The following is a 13975-nucleotide window of genomic DNA, read 5'->3' as shown; positions in this document are numbered from 1 at the left end:
TGGCGTGTCTCAGTCTGCTCAGAAGCTGCAGGCCTTGGTAAATCTGTCGAGCAGAACCTTTCTGGTACCCACTATATGTGTTTGTCATAAATCACTATATTTAGGTTTTGTGCTGACTGGCTTGTGATGGTGGAAGAGACTTTTATGTTTGTGCTTTTATTTTTCACTGTTTGAAGAGACTGCCACAGATGGATAAAATTTAACAAAACTTCACGGCAGAAAATGGTAAACATTTTTCTTGCTTTGAAAAAATCCATTGAACACATTTTTTTCATTTCAAGAGATTTATTTGCAGAAAGTTTGTAAATTGTTGCAGATTTTTCAAACAAAACTAAATGTTTTTTCAGGCTTTTCATAAACTGCTCAATATGTTTCTCTGACAAGAATCCACCTGTTAGTCAGGATAAACACCAATGAGAGAAACCTTTGCACCTTATACAATCAAAATTGTATTGGTCAAAATCTAACCCCAAATGTGTTTTTACAATAGTGGACTTGGATGATCAACATTTGAAGTTTCGGGGGGGGGTGCAGCCTGTAGCCTAGTGGGTATGGTACGTGACTGAGACTTGGAAAGTTGATGGTTCAAGCCCTGGTGTAGTCAAAAATAAGGTCGCACAGCTACGTGGCCCTTGTGAAAGGCCCTTAACCCCCACATTTACAATAATGCTTTTGAATAGGATACTGTAAGTACCCTATAACAAGTCAGCATAAGCATTCAGACAAATGACCGTCAAAGGTTTCAAATTTCATTGGCCATATTCCTCTAAGTGTTCACAAATAGATTAATGGACAGTGATGTGAGTCTCAGGGCATGGGGTTATATCCTCTGGATGCATTTGTATGGTCTACTTTTATATGGTACAAAAGACTAAGAGAGGCAGATTACAGAGGCTAGACTTCCAAACCTCATCAGTGCCAAGAACAGAAAGACGAGATTAGGAAATCTTAATTGGAAAAAAAACTATACAAAGATGAGCCTGAGTTTTGGAAATCTTTTGTTGACAAATGAGACAAAGATAGACCTTCACCAGAGGAAGGGTGAAGGTGTGGAGAATGCTGCTCTGGACCCTGAGAATACTACTTCATCTGCCGAGCATGGTGGAGGCAGGGTGATGGCCAGGCCAGTAGGGCTGCACCTGGAAGTGGTTCAGTGGTCTTTATTGATCATGTAATCAGTGGTGGCAGCAACTTATTCAGCAATGACTGCTGAAGTGTGCAGAAACATCTTGTGCCCCACTATTCAGTGAAATGCCACCACTCTTGCTTGGGCAGACTTTTATCCTTTAACAAGACAATAAATCAAAACGTACAGAAAACTTAACCAAGGAGCTTATCGGGAAGAAAAAGTTGAAGCATTGAAGCCCAGTAAATCACCAGATTTAAACCTCATCAAACATGTTTTTCAAGTCAAAAACCCAAGCAAACGCACAGCAACTGACAGAGGCAGCGGTAAAAGTTTTGCAGAGTATCTCAAAGATTTGCATCATGAACCTAGTGATCTCCATGAGTCACAGAACCAATGCAGTCAAAGAAACTTTGACATTTCCAGTCATTAAATTTGAAAACTTGAAATTGAATGGCATTATTCTGATAGTAGAAAATTAAATAAACACAGACATTGTGGATTTTGCCTTGTAGGCATTATTTAATTTGATATCATACAAATTTGATTAGTATAGAGGAAAGCACAACTGCCCCTGGATTTATTAACTGTATGCATGTATATCGCAAGATCGACCTTCAAAGACGCCACCTCAGAGAGGGGAAAAAAGTTAAAGGTTTTTAGGCACGATGTTTCTTTGTATGTGAGGTGCTGGTTGCACCAAAAGAGAAATCAAATAGTGTGTGATTTAACTTCTCTAATACTGCCTTTTTGGCTTCCTAAAAACTACACTGCAGGAATAAATTCAGTGATAAGGATGAGAACATAATGGTCTTGTTGTTGCTTCATCAGGTTCTTCCTTACTTATTAATGACTTTGCAAATTGTTTTTGCTATTGTTTACCCTTTTTACTAGAAACATTTCCCCATGTGGGAAACTACAGGCACACAAACATACTGAAACACACGGTTTGTTTCCACTTCCTTTTGAAAAGCCGACTCATTCTCTTCCCACCTGTCCTCTCTGAAGGAGAAGCTATTTCTTTCCGCATGGTTTCCCCTCCCATGATGCTCTGCACACACATTGGCGTTTAAGAGGCAGGCATTTATCATCATCCCTTGTGATCTCCCTCTTCCCCTTACCCTACCTTACACTGCCTGGAGGCAGGAACAGGGAAACTCCCATGTCTGAGGCCTAGGGCCTGGACAGCCAGATGACACCATAGCCAAATACATCACTGTGAAGCGTGTATATTCAGGTCAGAAAACATTCGTCCATCAGGGTGCACAAGTGGTGGAGGAGGAAAACATCTCACCTCAAACTGTTTTTTTTGTTTGTTTTTTTCCCCTCGATTTTGTCAGTACGTTACGTAGGCCGAGCTAGGTTGTGTGGGTACTTACAGGATGCTTGTTCAGAGAAAATAAGCAGTAATTCCAGTACTACTACTACTACTACTGCTGCTACTGCTGCAAAGACTACTACTATGATTAATGCGACTAGTGAGACTATTACTACTACTGCTAGTACGGCTAAGACTAATATGACTAATACTACTAATAATTGTTCATAATTTATGTTAATAACTACTATTCTAAGTACTCGTATAATGCTTCATTATTATTTAGCATTAAGGATTTCCAATTTTTGATGATCACCAGTCGGTGATTACATTTCTCCAGTCTACATTTGATATTGAGTTGTAAAAATCAAATAGACGTCCTGTTACTTACAATAACACCCTCGAAATCAAAACATGGAGATCACTTGATTTTTCCAGATCGTAACTAGAATTATTTCCGCCATGGCATAGTGCACAAAGTCAAAACATATGCAGTCAGTGCAATCATGTAAGACAGCCAGGTCCTGGAATCAATTCGCCCAGGCGCTCTGTACTGAAAAGCATGCGTTTGATGATTGAGAATAACAGGCTGAGGATAATTATCAAATGGAGGTATGTTAAGCGCCTCTGCTGTTTTCAGCTGATCTGATCACTGGCACAGAAATGCATTTAAGGCGCCCAGAGAGACTTTAATTACTGCACCTAATAACGTATCAGGTGCCTGTCCTGAGGAATTCGGTGGGCTCGTTGACGCAAACACCTGATTTGCGTGAAGTAGTCATCCTTCCACTCGAGATGCAAAGCCTTGAAATTAACTCAACCCAACAGTGATAGTGGATGTGCTCCTTTCCCTTCTTTCATGTTTTGATACCACTTAGGATGCACTGAATTTATAAAAGCTTAATAACTTAGCAATCCCGACTGCATTACACGTCATTAAGAATGCATTTGTGATAGTTATGCATCATCAATAAATGTAAGCTAATGTGTTATGTGTAGGGAGGTTTGTGTGATACAATTGATAAACTCCACTACGGGTAACAATACGCACTGTTACAACACCTTAAATTATGTTGCAATTTAACATTTTTGAAATCCCATTCTCTTTCCAGGGTTGTATAATTAATTTATTAATGTTTTAGTATGAATTAATTAATCTAAGGAAAATATTCTGTCATTTTACCACCATTGAAATTCATAGATTATGTCAAACTTGGGACTGTAGTTACAGACATGAAGAAAACATAAAGTAATTAGTATTATGTTATTATTTTTATACAAGAGTAGTTCATAACACCAGTTGCCCAGTGTGTTTCTGGATTAAAGGATGTGAAGATAATTAGATAAATAGATTGGCAGCAAAGGTGCTGCTAAAAACAGCCAGATTTTTACTAACAAAGCTTCAGTCTTTTTAAAGAATAATAATTACACACAATGATGTACAATAATAAAGAGATTTTGCAATAAAAAAAGACTTGAAGAAGCACTCCAAACTGCAGGTTCAATGTTTTATTCTCATATACGTTAGTCAGCATTTATCGTAATGGAACCATTGATTTGCATTATCATTGTACTATAATTGAATTCATAGAGAGAGATGGGAAATGACAGTGTCATTATGACTGCCAGTCACATATGTGGAGTGCTCATTTTTTTCCTATTGAAGGTTTGGTATGCTGTTCTCGAATCTGAACAACAAACATGTAGGGTTGTCTGAACTGGAAGCTCTCCAAATTCAGACAGAGATCCAAGGCTTAGCAGGACTAATTGTCCCAACAGGGGTGCTGCTGCTTCTCAGTGTGGTGCACCACAGGGACAGCAGTGTGAGCCTAACTGGAGATGGGCAAACTGGTTCAGGTTACTGGTTCAAATCCCAGGGTAGGCATCATTGTTGTTGTCCTTCAGTAGAAGCATTTTAATTTACATTCATGCTATAGTGTTACAAATACTAAAGCTTTGTACATCCTGTTTATACACGCTTGATTTTCTTTTATTTCTTTGATTTAGCAAGTAGATGCTGCATACTACATTTTGACATCACATTCTTTGTTCCTTGAAGAACAGTCAGAAAATAAGAAAGCATTCTTGGTGGAATAATAAATTAATGAAAGTGTTGAACCTTGTGCTGGTGAGGCATCTTTGTCTCTCAGTTCTATGATCTGCAAGGCTGTCTGGAAAACCCTCACCAGGTGCCCTTTTGAAAAGAAAATACATTTTGCCTCATCAGACCTATCAAAACTTAATAAACAACAGCTTGTTGAAAGTTCACAATCTTGAAGGTTAGTCAGATTTCTTTCTTTTTTTTTCTTTCAAGCACTCCTTCCAAGTTGTTTACCCTGCTGTCAGTTTTCATTTAAACAGGGACTTTTAGTGTTCTCTTGAATTTGGCTGCCATTTAAAAAATCCAACCAAAACAAATAGTTCAGGACAGGGCTGCAGTGTGTACCTTGTCCTCCTCGTACAAAGGCCCTTTTACACCTCCACAAGTCTCCTCACGTCCACCCTGCACAGCAGCTACATTCTGGCATTTTCTGTGAGCTTAACAGTGAGCACTTACAGGAGTCTTTGCTCACAGTGCCAGAAAGACATACTATACCTGAGGAAAATGGACACCCCCTTTCTTGCTCCTCCATTTACAAAGCTTTGTGACATCTTCCCTTCCCCTCCCCTGTGAGGAAGAGCTAATGTGTGTAATTTCCCCTTATGATGATAAACAATCAATGCTTTTGGCATCCCATGTGCCACGTTTGCAGTAAAGATGATCTGTACTTCCTCCTTTTTCTGTTAATCTTGGTGCATGCCTTAAAGGATTGCTTTGTGCCACGCTCACTCATTCCTCCTCCCTCCCTCCCTCCTTTTCTCTCCCTCTCTTCCCTCTATGTCCCTCTCTATAGAACAATGTGACTCAGGGAGGATGCATGAGTTGTTTAACATTTGAATGTTTTCAGAATCCCATTGCATTTTTAGTGGGAGTGGCCCAATTGAGACAGAGGATATGATTTACTTAGCAGAATTACACCACCACTGTTTCCCATCCACTACAGATACAGAACTGTTCATTTGACAATGGGGAAAAAAAGAATGCCACCATCATCAAGGCAACTTTACATTAAATGACTTTGATCTGGAATAACGTGAGCTGTCAATGTGATGATTGTCGGTTAATGACTTATTCAGCATAAGCAAATAGCAGCCTGGGGAAAACAGGAAATAAAGGCTACACAAGCTAATCTGCCTAGCTTGCTAGCTGAGTAAAATTACTTAGTTAGTGAGCTGATAATTGTTACTTTGCTAGATAAATCTCAATACAACCAGGAGGGGAAATGGAGTGCAGCTACGCTGGTCACATACTGTACGTGGATGGGAAATGCAGAAGAGAAGATTGTTAGCAATAATAGCACACTGAAGGATTCCCCAGTGTAGTCACAGGGATACTGTGCTTCAGGAGGTTTTGTCTGTATATATTCTTATTATTACTGGATTCAAATGGATTTATTGCTAAAAGGCAAAGACTAGGTGCTGTTTTTTTTTGTTTTTTTGTTTTTTTGTTTTTTGTATCACAGACCCCTGAAAGAACTCCAGCCAAACTGCTTCTGTGATTTTCTGCCATCATTGTAAACAAACATAAGTGGTCGTGATGCAGAGCTGCAAGCTAAATGGAGCAGGACGGGGAAGGGCATTATTGGGGAGACTCCCCAAAGAGTCCCAGCTGCAGACTATACCAGCACAGGGCCAGAGATAGATTTACATTTGCAAACCCCTGTCTGCAGCAATGCCAGGCTCTGGCACTAAAGAGTAGGCCAGGGTTTATATGGCAGCTTTCCTATCACTGTGACAAGCAATGGGCCCTGAGTGTGCTGAAATTTTTAAAAAGCTTTCATCTCACAGGGGTGCAAGGAGAATGAAGAGACTGCATTTAAAAATTACCAACAATAATGGCAGAACTAATGGTAAAAGCAGGACCAAAAACAAGGCAAAGTTTGTTCAACTGTCCAACCTGCTTTTCACGTCAACCGGACTGATTACTTTAAATAATCTTAAAAGCAAGGTTTTAGCAGACTGTACTTTATTACCTGTTCAGTGGTTTTATCCCCAGGCCCCAAGTTTTGTTTTTCACTTGTAATTGAATATAGTAACTAATGAAAATCCACAATGTTTATTACATATTTCAGAGGGAATAGCACTCTGGAGCTAGAGCAAAGCAAGGAATTGAAGTCTTGAAGCCCACATCTATGAAACAATCATTCAGGCCTTAGAAACTGAAGAACTGTAAAGTATCATGGATAACTTTAGAAATTGGGGGAGGTGGGGGGTGTGTGAAAAAAGAGTAAAAGTAATTTGCCATGGAGCTGCACTCATATATGAAAAATCTTGATGAAATGGAATTTGCAAGGAATGGTTTGAGATTAAATGGCTTTTTTATTTTTGGGGTGCAATACTTTTTCAGTGAAATGATTGATTTGGCTCAGGGTATCTGGCACTGCAATGCTTTACACCAGGACTCACTTGACTCTTGTTAGAATCTGGCCCTTGCGTTGGCTTTCATGCGCTTTTACTTTGAAGTCACACCCTCCTACAATTACTGCTGACAGCTTGTAAACATCAGTTAGATAAGTTCCTTCTTCCACCTAAAATGTTTTGCTGTTGCCATTACATTTCATTATGTGGATCGAGAGCAAATCAATCTTAAGAATCAATATTGGCCTTGACCTATTCATTTTAATGTGCTTAATTTTAATGTTTCTCAGTGAGGTCATGGTCTGGCAGAAGTCAGCTCTGCGTCGATGCTGAATGTGAAGCCTTGCTGCACGCCGTTCCGTGTTTTAATTCCCCCGTTCATGATTTCCATCCCTCTTTGCTTCTGAGCCACTCGCTGGCAGCTTGTTCACCGTGAAGAGAGTATCTGTTCCATTTTCTTCATAAGCATGGCCTCAAACATCTTGATATTTCCTCATTTGAGTCTCACCTTTCTCACCATCGTAAGAAGATACCCTTTTGGGGGCTTGGCCAGGCAAGGGACTAAATGTAAAAATCGAATATTGTTTTCATTTCAATTTTAGTTTTTTTTTCTTTTTCTTGTTTTTGCTGCCCCCAGGAGCATGGATAGCTGCAGTCCATCAGGCTCCCTTTCAAAAACACACACTGATGATACTTTTCTTTGAGATGAGAAGGCTAAATCAGGGTTCTTTCCTTTCTGAATACATAAGAGGTCCCTGACATACAGTAGTGCATGATGGGATGCAAGCTTAGGTGCATTTCCTGTGTCGTAGCCATTATACAGCTGAATAGTTATTCCAGCAAAAAAAAAAAAACATGAGACGGAAATATAACTGCCACTGAACTCAACTGGCAATTACAAGTTCCAAATTTTTGCCGCAAAAGGGCATTGCCATGGCAACAAATAAGGTCCCTGGGCATTAAACCAAACAGGCTAAAAATAGTGCCAGACCTCAGGTCCAATAAATGAAGGATTTACAGGGCTTTCATACATCATATCCAGTTTGTAATATCTTGCATTATTACCAATAATCTGAACCTTTGGGGTGGTTATTGGTTGGTAGATTCACGTGAGAGCAATACGTTGCATTATAATAGGGACATGTTCTTAAATGGACCATGACCATATAATTCAACTATCAAATAAATATTTGTATATTTATATGTATATATATATATATATATATATATCCATCCATCCATCCATCCATTATCTGAACCCACTTATCCTGATCAGGGTCGCAGGGGGGCTGGAGCCTATCCCAGCATACATTGGGCGAAAGGCAGGAATACACCCTGGACAGGTCGCCAGTCTGTCGCAGGGCACACACAGGGCACCATTCACTAACACATTCATACCTACGGGCAATTTAGACTCTCCAATCCGCCTAACGTGCATGTCTTTGGACTGTGGGAGGAAACCCACGCCGACACGGGGAGAACATGCAAACTCCACACAGAGAGGCCCCGGCCGAGGCTGTGAGGTGGCAGTGCTACCCACTGCACCATCCGTGCCGCCCTATATATATATATATATATATATATATACATATATCAGACATTGGTGTTAAAGTGTTCATCATGAAGTCACAGTGGCTGAAGCCCAGCGATGTAATTCAGAAATGCTGGGTGTCGCACATACTATCAAAGTGGGATATTTAATTATGATATATAACAGAATGGAAAATGATGGCAGATTACACAGTATGTCACCTCTTCGATATAAATGTGATATTCAGAGGCATGTGTGCATGCATGTATCTGTACAGGAAAAATAGATTGACTGTGTTGGTCATTAAAACTAACAATGATCAGACAACTCAGCTATATATATATACGTATATATATATGTGTGTATATATATATATATATATATATATATATATATATATATATATATATATATATATATATATATATATATATATATATATATATATATATATCTATGTATATAGATGAGTTGTCTGATCATTGTTAGTTTTAATGACCAACACAGTCAATCTTTTTTTCTTTTTTTTTCGGTTTCCTGTACAGATACATGCATGCACACATGCCTCTGAATATCACATTTATATCGACCATCATTTTCCATTCTGTTATATATCATAATTAAATATCCCACCTTGATAGTATGTGCGACACCCAGCATTTCTGAATAACATCGCTGGGCTTCAGCCACTGTGACTTCATGATGAACATTTTAACACCAATGTCTCCAGCTGTTCATAAATTACTGTGTGCTTTGAAACCCAATGTTTCAATAGAATCCCATAGCGGGGGCTTTTATCCACAGTTGGGGATTGATAAATCATCACATTGTACAAAAATAGCTGGAATGAACTGACTGCGGGGGGTGGGGGGGGGATGCATTTATGGGATAGTTTCACATTCGGCCATCTTTAGACAGACAGAATCACCCTGCCATATGAAAGCATATTTAGTGTGGTACAGTAGCATGATGGTAGCATTTCCACAGAGATGCCGGTGTCAAAAAAATTAATTAAATTATGGGAAGAAACGGGCCACTGATTAAAAACTGGAACACTACGTCAGTATATTTTGGGGTTTTCATTTCAGTGCGATTCACCTTTCTGCTTTGGCTGAATCCGTCTTCGAACCGCAAAGTCTGAGTAATTAAGCTCAGAGAGAATTTGGAAGGAGTATGAAAACAATTAGGCTGATCTCTATCGATCCCCAGGGGCAGTCTTCTGAGACAGTGCTGCTCCATGGCATTTTCCATACATACGTACGCCTCATTTCAAAGGATTTCCAGCTAAGAATAAGCTGCACACTCATCGTTTAGGCGTAAACTATCTATGATTTCCTCCATAGTGCAACTTAGATGATTGAATTTCTGTCTGGAACAATTTTTGCTGCATTCATTTAAAAAATTCCAGGCCAAGAGAGAGTTTCAAGAGATGTATACTGTACTGCCTCCATGTCGTACTGACTATATGCTAAAAAGTTCATTCTGATGTGCGTTGGTAAAAGCATTTGCCTGTGATACAAGTAGTTAAATGTCCTTATAAAGCGCAAATGTTGAGTGTGGGTTATACACTGTAAACCTGCATGCAAATTAACAAATTTAAATATACAAGCAAGGCCTGGATTAAGTCTGAGTGCAGTGTGCAATTCTTCAACTTGAAGTCATGCATGTAAAAAATGAAACGCTTTTTCACATGTAAAATGTTAATTTCACCACCAGGCAAACTAATGTTATTTAAGTGCCCAGCCAAGCACTGGACGTAAATAGTGCTGATACATTTGTAAATGGTAAATTGAGAGTTAGGTGTCTTGCTCAGGGACACTAAGACCCACCCATGGCAGGGGATCGAACCAGCAACCTTCCAGCTGCCAGACAACTGCTCTCATCTCCTGAGCTCATGATGGCCCACTCAATTACTGGAATTATGCCGTAGGATGATTGTACATTTGTCCCATCTCCACATTGGTTTATCACCGTCTTCAAAAATTTTATTATCTTGATGGTTCAAAATAATGAATTATCAGTCAAAAAGAACAACATTTTTAATTAATCCTTGATAATTGTCATTCAAACCACTGCTTTGCTCTCCACACCTGTCTGTAGGTATTTTATTTTCCCACCATCTGCACTGACAGAAGTGCAGCCTGTGGGTTTCTGGCACATCCAGAAGGTTACAGTTGTGATGATAGTGCATAATTTGTGATACACAAACTCTGTATGATGTGTGTGTGTGTGCGTGTCTGTCTGTCTATCCGTTCCTTCAAAAGCATTCTTTTTATTGCCTCCCAATTGGGAAAAGTCCAATTTAGAGCTGAATAATTGATTTACATAGAGGAGGTGCGACTGTGGCATATCGGGCTTTGAATAAATGGATTGTGGGAAATGAAACGACTTGTTTCTTTTTGTTGATGAACTGTCTCAGCATGGGGGCCTAAGGAATGTATACTTCACCTTCAGCTGGGCCTTCCAAAGTTACATTTTTTTTTTAAGAAGGCAATTCGCTTGGCTTTATGACAATTTCCTCAAGCAATTGACACATTTCATTTAATTTTCTCCTGGTGGGTGCTTTCATCGCCCTCTGTATGATTAAGTTGTTATGTCTTAGTTTTATGAGCTTTGTTTGGCAACTAAAAACCAGCGCGTCTATATTTACTTGGAGTGTGACTTCTGTAAGTGATCAATGAGGTTCTCACTTTAGTGATGTGCAAAGTCTCACAGATGTTTAGATATTTCCAGGCTGTGATGTTACCGCAGCAACACATACAACACCATAGAGCTCTTGTGATATCAAGCTATCTTGATTGCTTTTGAGATAATAATACATTTGATTCAAAGACCCAAAGACGCTTACAATGCGTACATTAATACATAAATACAAATGAGCACATAGATGCATAAAGAGATGCACAGAAGAGCCAAGGATAACAGAGAGGGGGAAAATACACATATGGGGAGAGAGTGGTAGGCAGCAGGTGGAGGAGAGCTAAAAAAGCAGATGTAGAGATTCAATAAGTCTAAGGGAGGGGAGAATTGTATGCCTGAGAGAATAGGTAGGTTTTAAGATGGGTTTTGAAGATGGAGAGTGAGGGAGAATCTCTAACAGATTGAGGAAGGGAGTTCCAGAGGCGGGGTGTAGTACGTGAGAAGACTTGGTCACCGAAACAGGTTGTGATTATAGGATTTGATTTCTGATATACAGGTTTCAATGTGCGTCAGGGGTGGATTTCGGATGGGTTTTGTGCGAAGATAAATCTTGGTGTTGTCGGCGTAACAGTGGAAGTACAGTTATATAGTGTTGTATGATATGTCCAAGGGAGAGTATGTAGGCGATAAATAGCAGGGGGCTGAGGACTGAGCCTTGAGGGACCCCCTGTGTAACAGTGGAAGTGGTGGAGGTATGGCCGGAGAGTGTGATTAAGTATTTTCTGTCGGTTGAGGTATGATGTCAGCCAATCCAGAGCAGAGCCCTCTACACCCAGTCTGCTCAGAAGATAAATGCTTTAGTTACACTGGAGTGTTTTTCATCCTCATATATACTGTGAGCACTTTATTAGGTATTTATTATTTATTCTTGCTGCTGTTCCTTATCCTCTTAAGAGGTTTGATGTGTGTTGCATGTTCAGAGATGCTCTTCTGCATACCACTGTTGTAATGTGTAGTTATTACTGTCACCTTCCTGTCAGTGTTGACCAGTCTGGCCCTTCTCTACAGATCAGCAGTTTCTGAGATATTCTTACTAGCCTGTCTGGCACCAACAATCATTCCAAGGTCAATTTCACTTAGACACATTTCTTCCCCATTCTGACATTTAGCCTGAAAAACAGCTGAACCTCTTGACCAGGTCTGTATGTTTTTATGCATTAATTGCTGCCACATGATTGGCTAATGAAATATTTGCATTAACAAGCTGGTGTACATGTCTGCCAAATATAGTGCTCAGTGAGTGTAGTGTATTTTTTATCTTTGATTGTATGTGTTTTTTATACCATATTATACACTGTCTGCTCAATTGAGAAATTTGTTGTAATGTATCCTGCAATATCATGTATTTGACATCTTGAGTAAAATATCCTCTTGATCTCTTAAACTTTCTAATTCATGGGTGGAAAAGCAGTGCGTTACTCGAGATTTGAATTTGACGCTGTAAAACCTGCACACTTTAAAGACCATTTCCTTTGTTGTTGGTCTCCTTCAAGTTGCTTGAATCACCATTGGATAATGTATGTAGCAGCCCTGCCTTAATGCATATTGCCTACTTGTGGAATTTCTGTCCTTCTGACACTGCCAAGTAATTTGTCTATGCTGCAGCAGCCATTTTGTTAAGCAGTAAAACGGATCTATAAAGGCATTGTGATATAGAGCAGAAATAATCTCAATAAAGTCATCATAATGTGCTTTTTTAATCTTTTACGGTCTGAGTCACCTTTTCCTATGCAATATGATAATAGGGAGCACGGGTGCCTCTAGATCTCATAACCAATCAGGACTGGTGTTATTAGCTGATGATTCTCATAAGTTGTAACAATGGTAAGGTCAAGAACAAATTTAAAAGGAATGTCAATGTCTTATGAGTTTTATTTTTTCATTCATTCATTTGTTCATTCGGGCTTTCATTCTCTTTTTAGAATCCAGTTTATAGTTCAGAATGGGACATTAGGGAGATATGGTAGTTTTTTGCTTCTATGCTTGTATTAAATCTAATCAAACATTACATGGATCATGCACCTTAGCTACAGAGCTCAGCTGAATTTCTGATTTTGAGATGGCTTCAGGTTCAAGTTTTCAGATAATACATAAAAGTAAGACAATGCTACATTGATAATATCTCTTTGTTTTTTGTGTGTTTCTTATTTACTGGGCTGATATGCCATTATCTTTATTGGTGATGTCTTCTTCCTGCACATAAGTGATTCCACTTAAACATCTTGGCTCAAGGGTCCCACAACAGTTCCTCCAGGTGGTGGCAGAACTCACAACCGTCTACTTTCAAGTCCAGTTCCTCTAACACTGTGGCAACCTCATAAATCAACATCCTGCCTTAATGAGGGATGCAGTCGGGTTAATACCTGTCTGGCCTTTGGCTCACCTCCGCTCTGCTCAATAATGGCCCCAGAGGGCAGCCTGTGGAGGAGGGGAGGGGTGTTAAGAAGAGGGAGGTCGACATGAACACATTTCATCCACGAGCTCCTGCCTCTCCCCTGCTTCTCCGCCGTGTGACAGATTAGCCTTTGACGCCCTTCACAAACGGATCTGCGGCGGGTTTTTATCGGCTGCTGTGCTGGGACCGGCGGTTTAATGTTTGCGATTGCGGGGCTCTAAATCACGTCCTGTCCGGATACGGCAGGACGGCTGGTTTTGGGCAGGATATGGGGTTGTAACCGCAAGGTTGTGGGTTCAGACCCACGGGGGAGGGGCAGCAGCTGCTCTGCCCTTGAAGGACAACCTTGTATGGAATTGCCCTAGTAAACTGAATTTTGGATAAAATCAGATGCATAAAGCTCTGTAAGTCAACCTGGATATGGTGCAGTGCTGTGGAAATGATAAT

The 13975-nt window shown here is 39.8% G+C and overlaps 1 protein-coding gene across 3 annotated transcripts in view; it reads left to right on the top strand.

The window, feature by feature from the left end:
- The window catches only part of LOC133117064 (glypican-6-like), a 235340-nt gene that overhangs the window by 176141 nt on the left and 45224 nt on the right, over positions 1 to 13975 (top strand). The window lies entirely within an intron of this gene.

The sequence above is a fragment of the Conger conger genome, chromosome 17, assembly GCF_963514075.1.
Source record: "Conger conger chromosome 17, fConCon1.1, whole genome shotgun sequence".
NCBI lineage: Eukaryota > Metazoa > Chordata > Actinopteri > Anguilliformes > Congridae > Conger > Conger conger.
The sequence above is the reverse complement of the archived record's forward strand: the minus strand, read 5'-3'. Positions and strand labels throughout refer to the sequence as shown.